The sequence below is a fragment of the Manis pentadactyla genome, chromosome 5, assembly GCF_030020395.1.
Source record: "Manis pentadactyla isolate mManPen7 chromosome 5, mManPen7.hap1, whole genome shotgun sequence".
Lineage (NCBI taxonomy): Eukaryota > Metazoa > Chordata > Mammalia > Pholidota > Manidae > Manis > Manis pentadactyla.
The window spans coordinates 92,442,899-92,457,787 of record NC_080023.1 but is presented as its reverse complement, the minus strand read 5'-3'; the positions used below and the strand labels follow the sequence as shown (position 1 = coordinate 92,457,787).

The 14,889-nt window shown below is 38.9% G+C and overlaps 1 non-coding gene and 1 pseudogene across 1 annotated transcript; one reads left to right on the top strand and one right to left on the bottom strand.

Moving 5' to 3' along the window:
* Window positions 1-683: 683 nt before the first annotated feature.
* Window positions 684-798, bottom strand: LOC130684008 (U5 spliceosomal RNA). Its single transcript, XR_008998093.1, has one exon. It is a non-coding gene; the product is annotated as a U5 spliceosomal RNA (small nuclear RNA).
* A 13,537-nt stretch (window positions 799-14,335) lies between these two features.
* Window positions 14,336-14,889, top strand: part of LOC118930075 (N6-adenosine-methyltransferase non-catalytic subunit-like) — a 181,148-nt pseudogene continuing 180,594 nt past the window's right edge.

The following is a 14,889-nucleotide window of genomic DNA, read 5'->3' as shown; positions in this document are numbered from 1 at the left end:
TGCCTGCAACTGGCCTGGAGACAGGGCAAGGAGACAAGTCTTAATTTGAAAGCCAGAATTAAATTTTGACCTTATTATTTTAATTGTTAAACTGAGATTAAGCTTAAATAACCAAGTAACTGTTTCTGTTATCTAAGAATGACCAGAAAAAGCATGAAGACTGCTTACGATTTCATTCAAGAATAGGGGAAGAACCAGCCTCCCAGAAAGGGTATTGGAAGAAGATAATTAATTTGTTATAAGAATATACAAGTTCTGCTTGTTCAATACTCTAAACACAAAGGTACTATTCCTATACATCCTTACAAAATTTTTCCAGATTATACTATCGTTATATGTAAATATATACATATACAGACACACACACATATGCTATATATAAATACACACACACACACACACACACAGACACACACATACACACACACACAGAATTATGTGCTTGCCCCCCGGTATGAATATAATACCTGTTTTCAGCAACTACCAAACTAGACTTAGTATGGTTGTGAAAGAGCTGTATCTTTATGATTTCCAGTTTCTTTAAATTAGTCTACTTATTGAGAAGTAATATGGTACTATCTGTGCAGTTGCATATTCTGGGTTAAGATGAGTCTTACTATATGCAAGGTTCAGCCCTTAGAGGAATAGCAAAACTATTACAGTTGGAAAATTTTTTTTTCTTCAGCCTTGCTCACCAAGGCCTCAAAAAATTAGCTAAAAACTCACAATTGTTCCTCTCCATGGAAATCTTTAGTAAAAGGCAAAAGATTTATGTGATCTGAAGATAAACCAGAGTATACAGTTGGAAATTTAAGTTAGAATCCAACTCCTATTCAGAAAGAGAAACTGTCTAACATTTTCTCTTCAGTGAAGTTTCATATTTCTATGGCCACTGGCCAAAGCTGTTTTGTTTTCTCTGCTAAATATCACCAGGATCAAAATGCTTTGATTTAATGTACATTTGACCATAAACAGATGGGAGGAAAAAAACAGTAGCGATAATTCAAATCAGAGGGACATCTGAATAGCCAGTGACTGGCCAGTGAATGCTACTAATTCTACACATTCTTAAGTCCTCCAGAATAAATGCCCAAAGGAAAATGCTTGGGAACAGAGAATGCAGAACAACTCCAGTGGTTTGGATGTATTCATTCATAATCTGAAAAAGATTTAGCATGTTAGGCATAATTTGATTTTTTAATATTTTTATTTTGAGCATATATACAAAGATTGCTTTTTATATTCACTTGAAACTTAAATCTTTGGAATTTAGAAATTTAATATTTAAAAAATTACTAGAATAGTCATTTATTTTTAACATATATTTTTAACATATATTTTTAAATGGTACAAAGGTCACTAGTACCTTGTAGATTCTGCGAACAGTTTTTTTTTACTGTTTGTTTGGTTATAAAATTACATAAATATTTAAAATTCCCAAGGAGATTATTAAAAATATTAGTAGCACTTAATGCTGATATTATATAAACATCTCTCTTTGAGTGCAGGTTTTTCTATTATTTTATTTTATTTTATATATATATATTTTTTATTAAGGTATTATTGATACACACTTTTATGAAAGTTTCACATAAAAAACAATGTGGTTACGACATTCACCCATGTGAGTGTCCCCCCACACCCCATTATAGTCACTGCCTAACAGTATAGTAAGATGTCACAGAGTCACTATTTGTCTTCTCTGTGCTACACTGCCTTCCTCATGATCCCCCCCACAACATATGTGCCACTCATAATACCCTTCAATCCCCTTCTCCCACCCACCCCACCCACCTTCCCCCACCGCTCCCCTTCAGTAACTAGTCCCTTCTTGGAGACTGTGAGTCTGTTGCTGTTTTGTTTCTTCAGTTTTGCTTCATTGTTATACTCCACAAATGAGGGAAATCATTTAGTACTTGTCTTTCTCTGCCTGGCTTATTTCACTGAGCATAATATCCTCCAGCTCCATCCGTGTTGTTGCAAACGGAAGGATTTATTTCTTATAGCTGAATAGTATTCCATTGTGTATATGTACCATATCTTCTTTATCCATTCATCTACTGATGGACACTTAGGTTGCTTCCATACTATTGTAAATAGTGCTGCAATAAACATGGGGTGCATATGTTGTAGGTTTTATTTTTGATTCATCACAGAATACACTTGTTTAAATTGTTTTTACCACTTCAAATTCTGGAGGGAGAGAACACTCAGCTTGAAAGTAAGAATTAAATTGTAAAAGCAAATAAAAATAGTGTAAAGCATTAAGTTTGAAAGAACTATTATCAAAAATTTTGTATTCTTTTAAAAACCACAGAGTAAATAAACTCCAAGTATTATTTGCTTCATAAACAATTTCATTTCTTATGTACATATAGTAATTTCATTAGAGAAAACCCTACATGCTCTTATATATATGTCACTTAACATATAGGTTCTTAACTCAACATTTTCTGTAATACATAGAGAGACAGTGACCTGTTATAGGAAAAAAATTATAAAAGAGAAAAATTAGGGATAAATCACTTTCATTTCAAAGGGATATTTCATTTTACTAAGTCTTTCATCCAAGAGACCATTAAAATAGTTGCATTATTAGTATTTTTAAAATAAGAATCGATTTACAGGGAATGACTCAGGAATTGTATAGAAATAATAAAAACTTATACAGAAAGTATTATATATGCATTTCTTCCTAGTTATAAGTATTTTTTAAAGCCTCTTATTTTTCTCTTCTTGATAGTTAAAGTGCTTTAAAATATAATAGACATTAAGAAAAACTATTGCAGTACTATGTAGGGTGAATTAAAAAGATATTTGGATTTTTTTGTATTTACTTCTGAAATAGTTATTTTGGTCACAGCAGTAAAATATAATTGGTATCAATGACATCTATGCAACACTGTAAAAAACTGTAAGTCTTTCCTTCTTGTCTTCTTCCTTTTTCTATTAACCAATCTAGAAAAAAAGAAATCTTTCCCTGTCAGTCCCCTTCCCGCCTCTGTCCCGCAGATAAGGAAGGAGATGCGATGAGTTGTGGAAGACCTGAAAGGACCAGCCAGGGGGCTCATGGCGTAACAGCTCAAGAGCAATGCCGAAAAGGCATTTCTTGTATTTACTGAGTAAATGAACTTACAATGAACTCGAACATCATTATCTGGCCTTGAGTCTAGCCCAAGGATGTGACGCTTCTCAAGGATACCAAAACTGTGTGAAGGTGGCTCCAAGCCATGAGAACCGCTTTGGTTCTCATCACTCAGTCCTTGATTACAAATCAACAGAGTGTGTAGGAAAAACAATCAAGTCATGTGTGCTTATACATTTGATTTCTACATTACTTGAATTATGTATTAACCCAATCAATCCCACATTTCCCACACTTTATCTTTTCTTTAGTCCAGAATCTGACCATGCATACATAGCTAGTATAAGGGTGACATGGATGTTAGCCCAAAGTGGCTTGATCATGATTTAGTCTTTCCATCCATTTTCATCTATAAATACCACTCTTGTTTGTTCCATCATACATTTCATTTAGTCTATTTAGCTTTACATCTTTCAGGTTACTGGTTTAATTAGTATATATACTTAGCACATCTTATGAACTCTGCCTATGTCTCACATACTACTTGCTTACTCGTTCTGCACTTAACGCTGTATTCTCCAGAAGAACACAAATAATACAGCAAACTAACATTACTTCATCTAATCAGTTCAATACATTGGTATCACTGATAATGTCTGAATTATTTAACTCTTTTTCACCTTGCTTTTTCTCACTTTCCTCCCAATTTTGGTAATTTTGAAAAGACAATAGGGATGTTTTGTGCAAATTCCCCGAACTTATTCAGTTCTTCAAAAAATTTATATTTTATATTGACATATATCCTGTGAAATTTATCTTATCTTTTTATTCTAGGAAACCAATGCTTTAAAAACATTTTCATGTAATTACGGTACCCTTAAAAATCTACTGACAGGTGATGTCTTCATCCCTGTTCTTTATATACACCATTTATTTGACATATGAGACTTACTAAATAGTCCCTTGTGCCACAGCTGCACTAGATCTTGTAGTTGCCCTCTTGAATGATGTAAAAATACACAGACTGGGAAGCCCTCTACACCTAATGGCTATAAATGAATTTCTAAGGATGATGTAGATGTAGAATAGCTAACTGGCTGCTTCCTATCCCTCCCCAACATGGCTACTCACGACCAGTATTTCCAACAAAGCTCAGAAAAGTTAGACTTAGTCTCAATCAACATGCTCATCAATAAAAATCTATTGAATGTTCTTTACAATGCACTTGGAAAAAGCAGAAGTTAGCAAATTCTCACATTTATTTTATCTTCAGTGCTTTCCTAAAAAGATCTAACTAAAATGTTCTATTTTTTTAAGTCATTTTAAAACTTCTCTCTTTTATGAGACTTTCTCTTTCCCAATTATAAATTCATAAAAAGTAAAAGAAAAGAGGCATATTTGGGGAAAAAAGGGAATAACTTTAATATGCCTTGAAGACTGGGTACATAAAGAGAATGAGGTTGGGCAGGGTGGCAGAGGATTGCATAACATAATGCTAGGAGGTTTAGATTTTTATCCCTTTGAACCTAGACTTGTGCTCTCTAGCACTAAATATGGCTAATTACATTTATTTAATATAAAAATAAAAATTCAGTTTCTTCAGTACAATGGTCACATACATTTTTCGTTGTCATTGTTATAATTGATCTACAACTACATGAAGAACATTATGTTTTCTAGGGCCCCCCTTCACCAAGTACCCCCATAAACCCCATTAGTCACTGTCCATCAGCATAGCAAGATGTTGTAGAATCACTACTTGGCTTCTCTGTGTTGCACAGCCCTCCCCATATCCCCTCCACATTATACATGCTAATTGTAATACCCCTCTTCTTTTTCCCCACCCCCATCACTCCCCTCCCTCCCATTCTCCCAAGTCCCTCTCCCTTTGGTAACTGTTAGTCCATTCTTGAGTTCTCTGAGTCTGCTGCTATTTTGTTCCTTCAGTTTTTCTTTGTTCTTATACTCCACATATGAGTGAAATCATTTCGTATCTGTCTTTCTCCACCTGGTTTATTTCACTGAGCATAATACCCTCTAGATCCATCCATGTTGTTGTGAATGATAGGATCTGTTTTTTTCTTATGGCTGAGTAATATTCCATTGTGTATATGTACCACATCTTCTTTATCCATTCATCTACTGATGGACACTTAGGTTGCTTCCATTTCTTGGCTATTGTAAATAGTGTTGCGATAAACATAGGGGTACATCTGTCTTTTTCAAACTGGGCTGCTGCATTCTTAGGGTAATTTCCTAAAAGTGGAATTCCTGGGTCAATGGTATTTCTATTTTGAGCTTTTTGAGGAACCTCCATACTGTTTTCCATAGTGGTTGGAATAATTTACATTCCCACCAGCAGTGTAGGAGGGTTCCCCTTTCTCCACAACCTTGCCAACATTTGTTGTTGTTTGTCTTGTGGATGGTAGCCATCCTTACCGGTGTGACATGATATCTCACTGTGGTTTTATTTTGCATTTCTCTGATAACTAGCAATGTGGAGCATCTTTTCATGTGTCTCTTGGCCATCTGAATTTCTTCTTGGGAGAACTGTCTGTTCAGCTCCTTTGCCCAGTTTTTTTTTGGTATCATCAATCTACAATTACATGAAGAACATTATGTTTACTAGGCTCCTCCCTTCACCAAGCCCCCCAACATACCCCTTTACCGTCACTGTCCATTAGCATAAGATGCTGTAAAATCACTACTTGTCTTCTCTGTGTTGTAGAGCCTGCCCTGAAACCCCCTCCACATTATACATGCTAATTGAAATGACCCCTTTCTTTTTCCCGCCCTTATCCATCCCTTCCTACCCATCCTCCCCAATCCCTTTCCCTTTCGTAACTATTAGTCCATCCGTGGGTTCTGTAATACTGCTGCTGTTTGGTTCCTTCAGATTTTCTTTGCTCTTATACTCCACATACGAGTGAAATCATTTGGTACTTGTCTTTCTCTGCCTGCCTTATTTCACTGAGCATAATACCCTCAAGCTCCATTCATGTTGTTGTGAATGGTAGGATTTGTTTTCTTCTTATGGCTGAATCATATTCCATTGTGTATATGTACCACATCTTCTTTATCCATTCATCTACTGATGGACACTTAGGTTGCTTCCATTTCTTGGCTATTGTAAATAGTGCTGTGATATACATAGGGGTGCATCTGTCTTTTTCAAACTGGGCTGCTCCATTCTTACCTCTGCCCATTTTTTAGTTGTATTATTTGCTTTTTGTTTATTGAGGAGCGTGAGCTCTTTATATATTTTGGGTGTCAATCCTTTATCGGATCTGTCATTTACGAAAATATTCTCCCATACTATAGGGTACCTTTTTGTTCTATTGATGGTGTCCTTTGCTGTACAGAAGCTTTTCAGCTTGGTGTAGTCCCACTTGTTCATTTTTGCTTTTGTTTCCCTTGCCCGGGGAGATATGGTCATGAAGAAGTCGCTCATGTTTATGTCCAAGAGATTTTTGCCTATGTTTTTTTCTAGGAGTTTTATGGTTTCATGACTTACATTCAGGTCTTTGATCCATTTCGAATTTACTTTTGTGTATGGGGTTAGACAGTGATCCAGTTTTATTCTCTTACATGTAGCTGTCCAGTTTTACCAGCACCATCTGTTGAAGAGACTGTCATATCCCCATTGTATGTCCATGGCTCCTTTATCATATATTAATTGACCATATATGTTTGGGTTAATGTCTGGAGTCTCTATTCTGTTCCACTGGTCTGTAGCTCTGTTCTTGTGCCAGTACCAAATTGTCTTGATGACTGTGGCTTTGTAGTAGTGTTTGAAGTTGGGAAATGAGATGCCTCCTACTTTATTCTTCCTTCTCACATTTGCTTTGGCTATTCAGGGTCTTTGGTGTTTCCATATGAATTTTTGAATTATTTGTTCCAGTTCATTGAAGAATGTTGCTGGTAGTTTCATAGGGATTGCATCAAATCTGTATATTGCTTTGGGCAGGATGGCCATTTTGACTATATTAATTCTTCCTAGCCAAGTGCATGGGATGTGTTTCTATTTGTTAGTGTCCTCTTTAATTTCTCTTAAGAGTGTCTTATAGTTTTCAGGGTATAGGTCTTTCACTTCTTTGGTTAGGTTGATTCCTAGGTATTTTATTCTTTTTGATGCAATTGTGAATGGAATTGTTTTCCTGATTTCTCTTTCTATTAGTTCATTGTTGGTGTATAGGAAAGCCACAGATTTCTGTGTGTTAATTTTGTATCCTGCAACTTTGCTGTATTCCGATATCAGTTCTAGTAGTTTTGGAGTGGAGTCTTTAGGGTTTTTTATGTACAGTATCATGTCATCTGCAAATACTGCTGTTTAACTTCTTTACCAATCTGGATTCCTTGTATTTCTTTGTTTTGTCTAATTGCCATGGCTAGGACCTCCAATACTACGTTGAATAACAGTGGGGAGAGTGGGCATCCCTGTCTTGTTCCACATCTCAGAGGAAAAGCTTTCAGCTTCTCACTGTTCAGTATGTTAGCTGTGGGTTTATCATATATGGCCTTTATTATGTTGAGGTATTTGTCCTCTATACTCATTTTGTTGAGAGTTTTTATCATGAATGGACTTTGGATTTTGTCGAATGCTTTTTCAGCATCTATGGAGATGATCATGTGGTTTTTGTCCTTCTTTTTGTTGATGTGGTGGATGATGTTGATGGATTTTCGAATGTTGTACCATCCTTGCATCCCTAGTATAAATCCCACTTGTTCATGGTGTATTATCCTTTTGATGTATTTTTGAAATCAGTTTGCTAATATTTTGTTGAGTATTTTTGCATCTACGTTCAGCAGGACATGGATTTTCTTTTTTGGTGGGGTCTTGCCTGGTTTGGGTATTAGGGTGATGTTGGCTTCATATAATGAGTTTGGGAGTATTCTCTCCTCTTCTATTTTTTGGAAAACTTTAAGGAGAGTGGGTATTATGTCTTCTCTGTAGGTATGATAAAATTCTCTGATGACATCTATTTAGTCTTAGGAGTGCTCCCATCTAGAGCAATCCCTCTGAAATACCCTGTAGAGGTGGTTTTTGGGAGGCAAATTGCCTCAACTTTTGCTTTTCTGGGAATTGTTTAATCCTTACTTCATATTTAAATGATAATTGTGCTGGGGACAGTATCTTTGGTTTCATTCTGTTTCATTACATTAAAAATATAATGCCATTCTCTTCTGGCCTATGAGGTTTCTGTTGAGAAGTCTGATGGTAGCCTGATGGGTTTTCCTTTGTAGGTGACCTTTCTCCTCTCTCTAGGTGCCTTTGAAACTCTGTCCTTGTCCTGATCTTTGCCATTTAAATTATTATGTGTCTTGGTGTTGTCCTCCTTGGGTCCCTTCCATTGGGAGTTCTGTGTACTTCTGTGGTCTGATCAATTATTTCCTCCCCCAGTTAGGGTAAGTTTTCATCAATTATTTCTTCAAATACACTTTCTATCCCTTTTTCCCACTCTTCTTCTGGTACTCTTATAATGCGGATATTGTTATTGTTGGATTGGCCACACAGTTCTCTTAACATTATTTCATTCCTGGAGATCTTTTTATCTCTCTCTGTGTCAGCTTCTTTGTGTTCCTGTTCTCTGACTTCTATTCTGTTAACGGCCTCTTGCACCTCATCCAGTCTGCTCTTAAGTCCTTCCAGAGATTGTTGCATTTCTGTAATCTCCCTCCGGACTTCATCCCTTAGCTCTTGCATATTTCTCTGACTATCCATCAGCATGGTTATGACCTTTATTTTGAATTCTTTTTCAGGGAGATTGGTTAGGTCTATCTCCCCAGATTCCTTCTCGGAGAGGATGTCTGGGTTAGTCTGGTTTTTATCAAATTCTTCTGCCTTTTCATGGCGATAGAGGTAATTGTGGGGACCTGGCGTGTGTGTCAGCTGGGAGAAAATCCCTTCTTGCTGGTTTGTGGCCTTCCTCTCTTGGGGGAACAGCAACTCCTAGAGGCTTGTGATGGGCAGCTGCATGCAGACGGGGTCTCTGATTCTTGCCCAGCCGCTGTGGAGCTCTGCAGTTGCTGTGGGCATGGCCATCCTCAGTCCGCTACTCCAATATGGCGGAGCCCCGTCAGAGGGGAAGCAGGCCGGAGGCTGTTTATCTCTGTGAGGGACCTCCGAGCTGCGATGCTGTTCAGGGGGTTAGGGCGTCTGGAGTTCCCTGGGATTCCCATATGCTAGGCTAAGTGTCCTGGGACACTTCCATCCAGCTGTGGGGTCACTGTCCCTTTAAGACTTTCAAAATGTTCTCGCTTTTCTTTGTCCCAGGGGAGCCGGCTGAGGGGACCTGCTCACAGGTTTTACTGTCCTGTTTCCCTAGTATCCAGCACACCACGCACTGTGTCGGCACTCCGGTGCAGATGGCTAGGGCTGGGTGTTTAGCAGTCCTGGGCTCCCTCTCCCTCCGATTCCTCTTCTCCCACCAGGAAGCTGTGGTGAGGGGCGCTTGGGTCCCACCGGGCCGCGGCTTGTATGTTACCCCCTTCGCGAGGCGCTGGGTTCTTGCAGGTGTAGATGTAGTGTGGCTGTTGTCCTGTGTCTTCTGGTCTCTCTTTTAGGAATAGTTGTCTTTGTTGTATTTTCAAAAATATATGTGGTTTTGGGAGGAGATTTCTGCAGCTCTACTCATGCCACCAACTTGTCTCCGCCCCCACATACATTTCAACTGCTCAGTAGTCTATATAGCTAGCCCTCCCAAATTAGTGCAGGTAGCTCATTTCTATTATTGAAGAAAGTTCTTTTGATAGTGATGCCGTGGAGTGGGTGAGGACTTGATAATATAACAACGTAACACAGTTGAGCCACTGTGTTGTGTATTTGAAACCATCATTTTATGGTTGTATATGTGTACACAACGGTTGACTGTGTATATCAATGATACTTTACTAAATTTAAAAGAAAGGGAAGTTCTATTGGACTTAAGGAAACATGTAAATATTTTAAGCAGAGTTGGAAATAATAAAATTATAATTTTCCAATAATCTCTAGGAAGAATTTGATAGACTGAAAAAATGGTAGGGCAATTAGGATATGAATCAGGATCCATCCACAGGTTGTGGTTGAAGAAATGAAGAATGGCATTTGTGTGTGTGTGGCAGGGGGGATCAAGGGCTGAGCTACAGTCACAGAGTAGATACCAAGAGGATGTGTGTGGAGATGAATTTAGGTTATATCCATGTGAAGTCTGATCTTGTGAGGGACATTCTAACAGAATGTACAATAGGCAATGGGATATTTAGGTTTACAAGATGTTTACAAGGTCATTCTCAAGGAGATTAGGGAAAAATGCATAAATAGTTACGTGGATTCCGTGAAGTGCTGAGAAGTGAAATTGCTTTTCCAAAAAATATGAAATACATGTGGGTCTTCCCAAACGTCTTCTACTCACCACAGACACCCCCTAGTGGCCCTTACATAGCTGTAATGAATAGATGTTACTGATAGGCATGTATAGTACTCTACAGGTGTGCTGATGTGGTTTGAAGTTTATAATTCATTGGTTGGGAGATAGATTTCAGAGTTATATTCCACCCCTCTCCTTGTGTGTGTGTGTGTGTGTGTGTGTGTGTGTGTGTGTGTGTGTGTGTGTGTGTGTGTGTGTGTGAGTGAAACCTGCAACAACTCTCTGGGGGTTTCCAGTGGTTTTATAAATTCTATAAAGTGGTCCACATTTGCATCTTTATCAATCCAGGTTCCAGGTAGAAAAGCAGAAATTATTTAAAGAATTCTAAATGGATAGCGTTTGCTATGCAGAAATGTTTACATGGGTGTTTAAGGCTAGAAAAGCAAAAAGAGAATGGTGAGATTAAATGAGAAATGCATAACTGCAGAAAGTGGCTGTCAGTCCTGGAGCTGGCAGAACAGAGGGTGGGAGAGGTACTACCAGGGCCTGAGAGGAAACTCACTGCTAGGGATGCCACACAAGTGTGTAGAAAGGGACGTGAGCCCCAGGGAGGGGCTGCAGCAGCTGGCTCTGGGACTTTGTAAAGACCACAGACAGAGTAAGAGAGAAGGACAATTGCTTTCCTGCACTTTGCCTCCAATTCCTGCTTGTGCCTCCTCTTGGCAGCATCTTACAGGAAGCCATTTGACAAGGAAGGCTAGGAAATGTTTGCAGACTCCCAAGCCAACCGTCACCACAGAGCAGTTTAGGTGAGTATGGGGCTCAAAGACAGCAGGCTGATAACCTGCACTACACTTTACCACGAAAAATATGTTCCTCCTTCAGATAGTAAACTGCACTGAGAAAAACTGACTTGGTTTTGGTCTTTGGTAAACTTGAAAGACTAAAGTCTATCACAGTGACTGCCATATAAAATACTCAATATATACCAATAAATATTTGAGTGCACAAATGCCTAGTCCTTCATTGAAAAATAGTTCACATCAGTAGTCAACTTAGATGATTAGCAGGTGATGCAACAGACTTTTAAAGAAACATATTTTATATCATATGTATAAATTAGCATTGTCCTTAATTATAGGCTCCTTGGATGTTAATATACCTTTTCAAATAGTGCTGTTACTCAAGGGATTTTTACAACTCTTTTGTATTGACCTTTCAGAGCTAATTCTTGAGAAATACATGATAATTAGTAGAATCTAGTTCTGCCCACTCTGGCCTAGCCTGACTCACCTGGTTTTGATCTGGAGAGTTTAATAGTATTTTCAAAAATTAATCCATTCTCAAAGAATAAAAACCTGTACTAATGATGGTAAGTACTTGCAACAATTTCTAATTAAACTTGAGGCAACATTATTTCATTAGTCTACTTCTGCCACTTTGAATTTGGAATAAGATGACAAATGTGGTGAAAAATAATGGTAAGAACAAGACTCTGGTCTTTGCTGCCTTCCTATGAAGAGAGGAGAATCACCCGGGTACTTTCAATAGGCTGTTTCCACATCCAAGGGTTATTTCCCGCTAAGACAAACGTACAAGCACAAAAAAGGGGTCCCCTACCCTCTGACGTCTAGGGCATGAACCAGACACATTTTACTATCACCCGTCCACTTCCCTAAAGGGAAGAAGCCATAAAATGCATTACGGTTAAAAGTAGGAAACTTCTCAAGGTCCAGTTAAGTGCAGCGGTTGATCCCTGCCTGAAGGGAAGAGTAGGTAATAGTGAAAATCCTAATGAACACTTCCATGGCGCTGTGTGCCAAACTGCTTACGCTCAGTCTTAACTCTGTGCGGTAGAAACTCTTGTTGTGTCCATTTTAGAAATGAGAAAAGAGGCTCACGGAGGTGATTATTTAGCCAAGGTCACTCAGGTAGTAAAAGGCAGTCCAGGGGTCAAGCTGACAATCAGGCTCGAATTTGCGCTTCGGTAAAAAAAAAAAAAAAAAAAGAAATGGTGTCTGGCAATTTTTAAAACTTCAGGACTGGCAACTGGGGAATTAATAGAAAAGGGAATCAACAAAGTCCACACCTCGGAGACACCGCAGGAGCCTGATTTCTTCAGAACGAGAGCGAAAGCCAGACGCTAGGCGCCGGGTGGGCCCCGCACGGAGGAGGGGTTTCCGACACCCTCGCCGGCGCCGCAACCTCCCTTCTTGGGCCCCTTCCAGGCGGCGTCCAATCGCGAGCGTCCAGGAGGGGGCGGGACTTCCGGGCACTGTCGAGAAATTATTGCCGCGCCGAAATAACTATTGAAGAAAGGATTAAGGATAGAGGCAACCTCAAGTTCCTGACGGATCTTGTGTTCCACACCTTGGAAGGAAAACTGCGCTGGGGTCATCTGTTCACTGCCAAGTTTTCGGGGTAGTGGAAACCAGTTGGGACATGGACAGCCGCTTGCAGGAGTGAAGCTACGGCGACATCTGGCGCAGCAGGTCTGCGGCCCAGCGAGAGATCGCGAACGCGCGTGCGCGCCCGCCCTCTTCCCTCCCATTGCCTACTCTTTTCCCTCCCTAACTGCCCGCTGTTCTGCAGTTGTCTATCCTGGACCTACCCACACATATCGCTCAAAACTCCTTAGTGTCACGAGTTTTTTCCATTTCGTGTCGCGGTTATTGAGGTAGCTCTAAGGCGAGTGCCTCCACAGGTCTTCATCAACCTTTCTGGAATACCCGCCAGTGCCTAGCACCATGCTCAGTGATGGGGATACAGAGACGAGGTCTTTGGGAATAAGGTACCTCAGTTCACGCAGCAAAAGTGACTTCTTGTCCTCTAAAACTCGCTTCACTGTTTAAAAGGTCTTCTGTGCCTTGCCTTGCCTTGTTGTCAGCGCTCATTTCTTGAGATTGTGGCTTCGTTGTGAAAAAGGTTTACAGTATATTCTTTGGGATCGTGTCTCAAGACTGCATTGGGAGTAGCTTGAGTATAAATTTTAGATGCTTCATCTTGTGTGTTACAGTCCACTTACTATGTATATTATTCTCGTCATCACCTAAAGCTAATATTCGACTTCTTAGTATCAGTCACCACAAACCTCTGAGAAAGGCAGTATTATTTACACTTACCGGATAATGAAACAGTTTCTAGAGGTTAAGTAAATTTTTCCCCAGGTCACTCACCCCAGCGCCAGAAAATTGAACCCAGGTTTGTCTCACTAAAGCTTGTCTGCTTCATGTGTATGAATGAATTAACACTTTCAGATCAGTAGAGTCACATGCGAAAATGCAGATACCTTAAAGTCAGAGGCTGTATTTTCCATTCTACCATTAAGATCAGTTAAACTGATGGAGGTAATGTTACTGCTATTTTTTCCATAATAAATCTTGTTGTAAATAAAAATCTGAAATGTATCCTCTTTTATGACTTGATGAAAAGTGATAAGTTATAGTGTTAGAAATGTGGGAATTTGGAATCATCTGTTTTGTCCCTTTGGCATTCTGATCTTACGCAAATCAAGAATCTTTTCCAAGCCTTTTTGCTCACTCACTTTACTGTATTACCTTCAAAAATGTTCGTTTTCTTACCATCAAGTAAATATCCTTAAATTTTGAATTCAAACCTCTATTTGACTCATAATAACTTATAAACAATTATTTGTTGAGTGTCGTACTATGTGCTAGGGGCTCTAATAGGCATTGGCAATTCAACTATGAATAATAGGTAGTCCCTACCCTCAAAAACCATAAGAAGTACATAAAATTTAATAATGGCTGTCATTTTAAAGTCCCTTGTATGTGTCAAGACTCTGCTAAGCTTTTTATGTTCTGTCTTCACTTGTGTAAGTCAGATGCTTTCTGCATTTTATAGATGAAGAAAATAGAGCTCAAAGAATTTAGGAAACATTATGAAGGCCACACAGCTGGTAAGTTTGCATGCTGCAGTTTTAGGTCTGTGTTCTTTCCAGTATACCTAGCTGCCTACTGGTCTTCTAATTGGATAAGTAAGGATGTCTGAAATCAGTGACAGGCTTCCACTTTACCAACTAAGGTTTTCTTTCTCTTACTTTTTCCCATATGAATGAGACAAACTGGTTCATTTCCCTCCAGAATGTGGTTTGTGCAATATATACTTCATGATTTTTAAAAAAAGTTGTCTTCCTTCCTTTCTGATTTCTGTTTATCCTGTATGGCACAACTCAGGTTAAAACTTCGTGATGAAACCTATTCTGATTTCCCTGGCCTAGGTACTTGTTCCTCTGAGCTTTGACTGTCCTTGCTATCTGCAACTTATTGTCATACCAGATATAAGCATTCTGAGTGCATTATTTGCATTTAATTCCTGTTGGGTTAATCTTCTACCCTAATTTTGTTTTTTCCTAAAGTAAGCTTTAAATAAACATTTATTGATCAATGAACTACCAGACTAGAACACAACTCAGTGTGTATAATTTGGTTGATT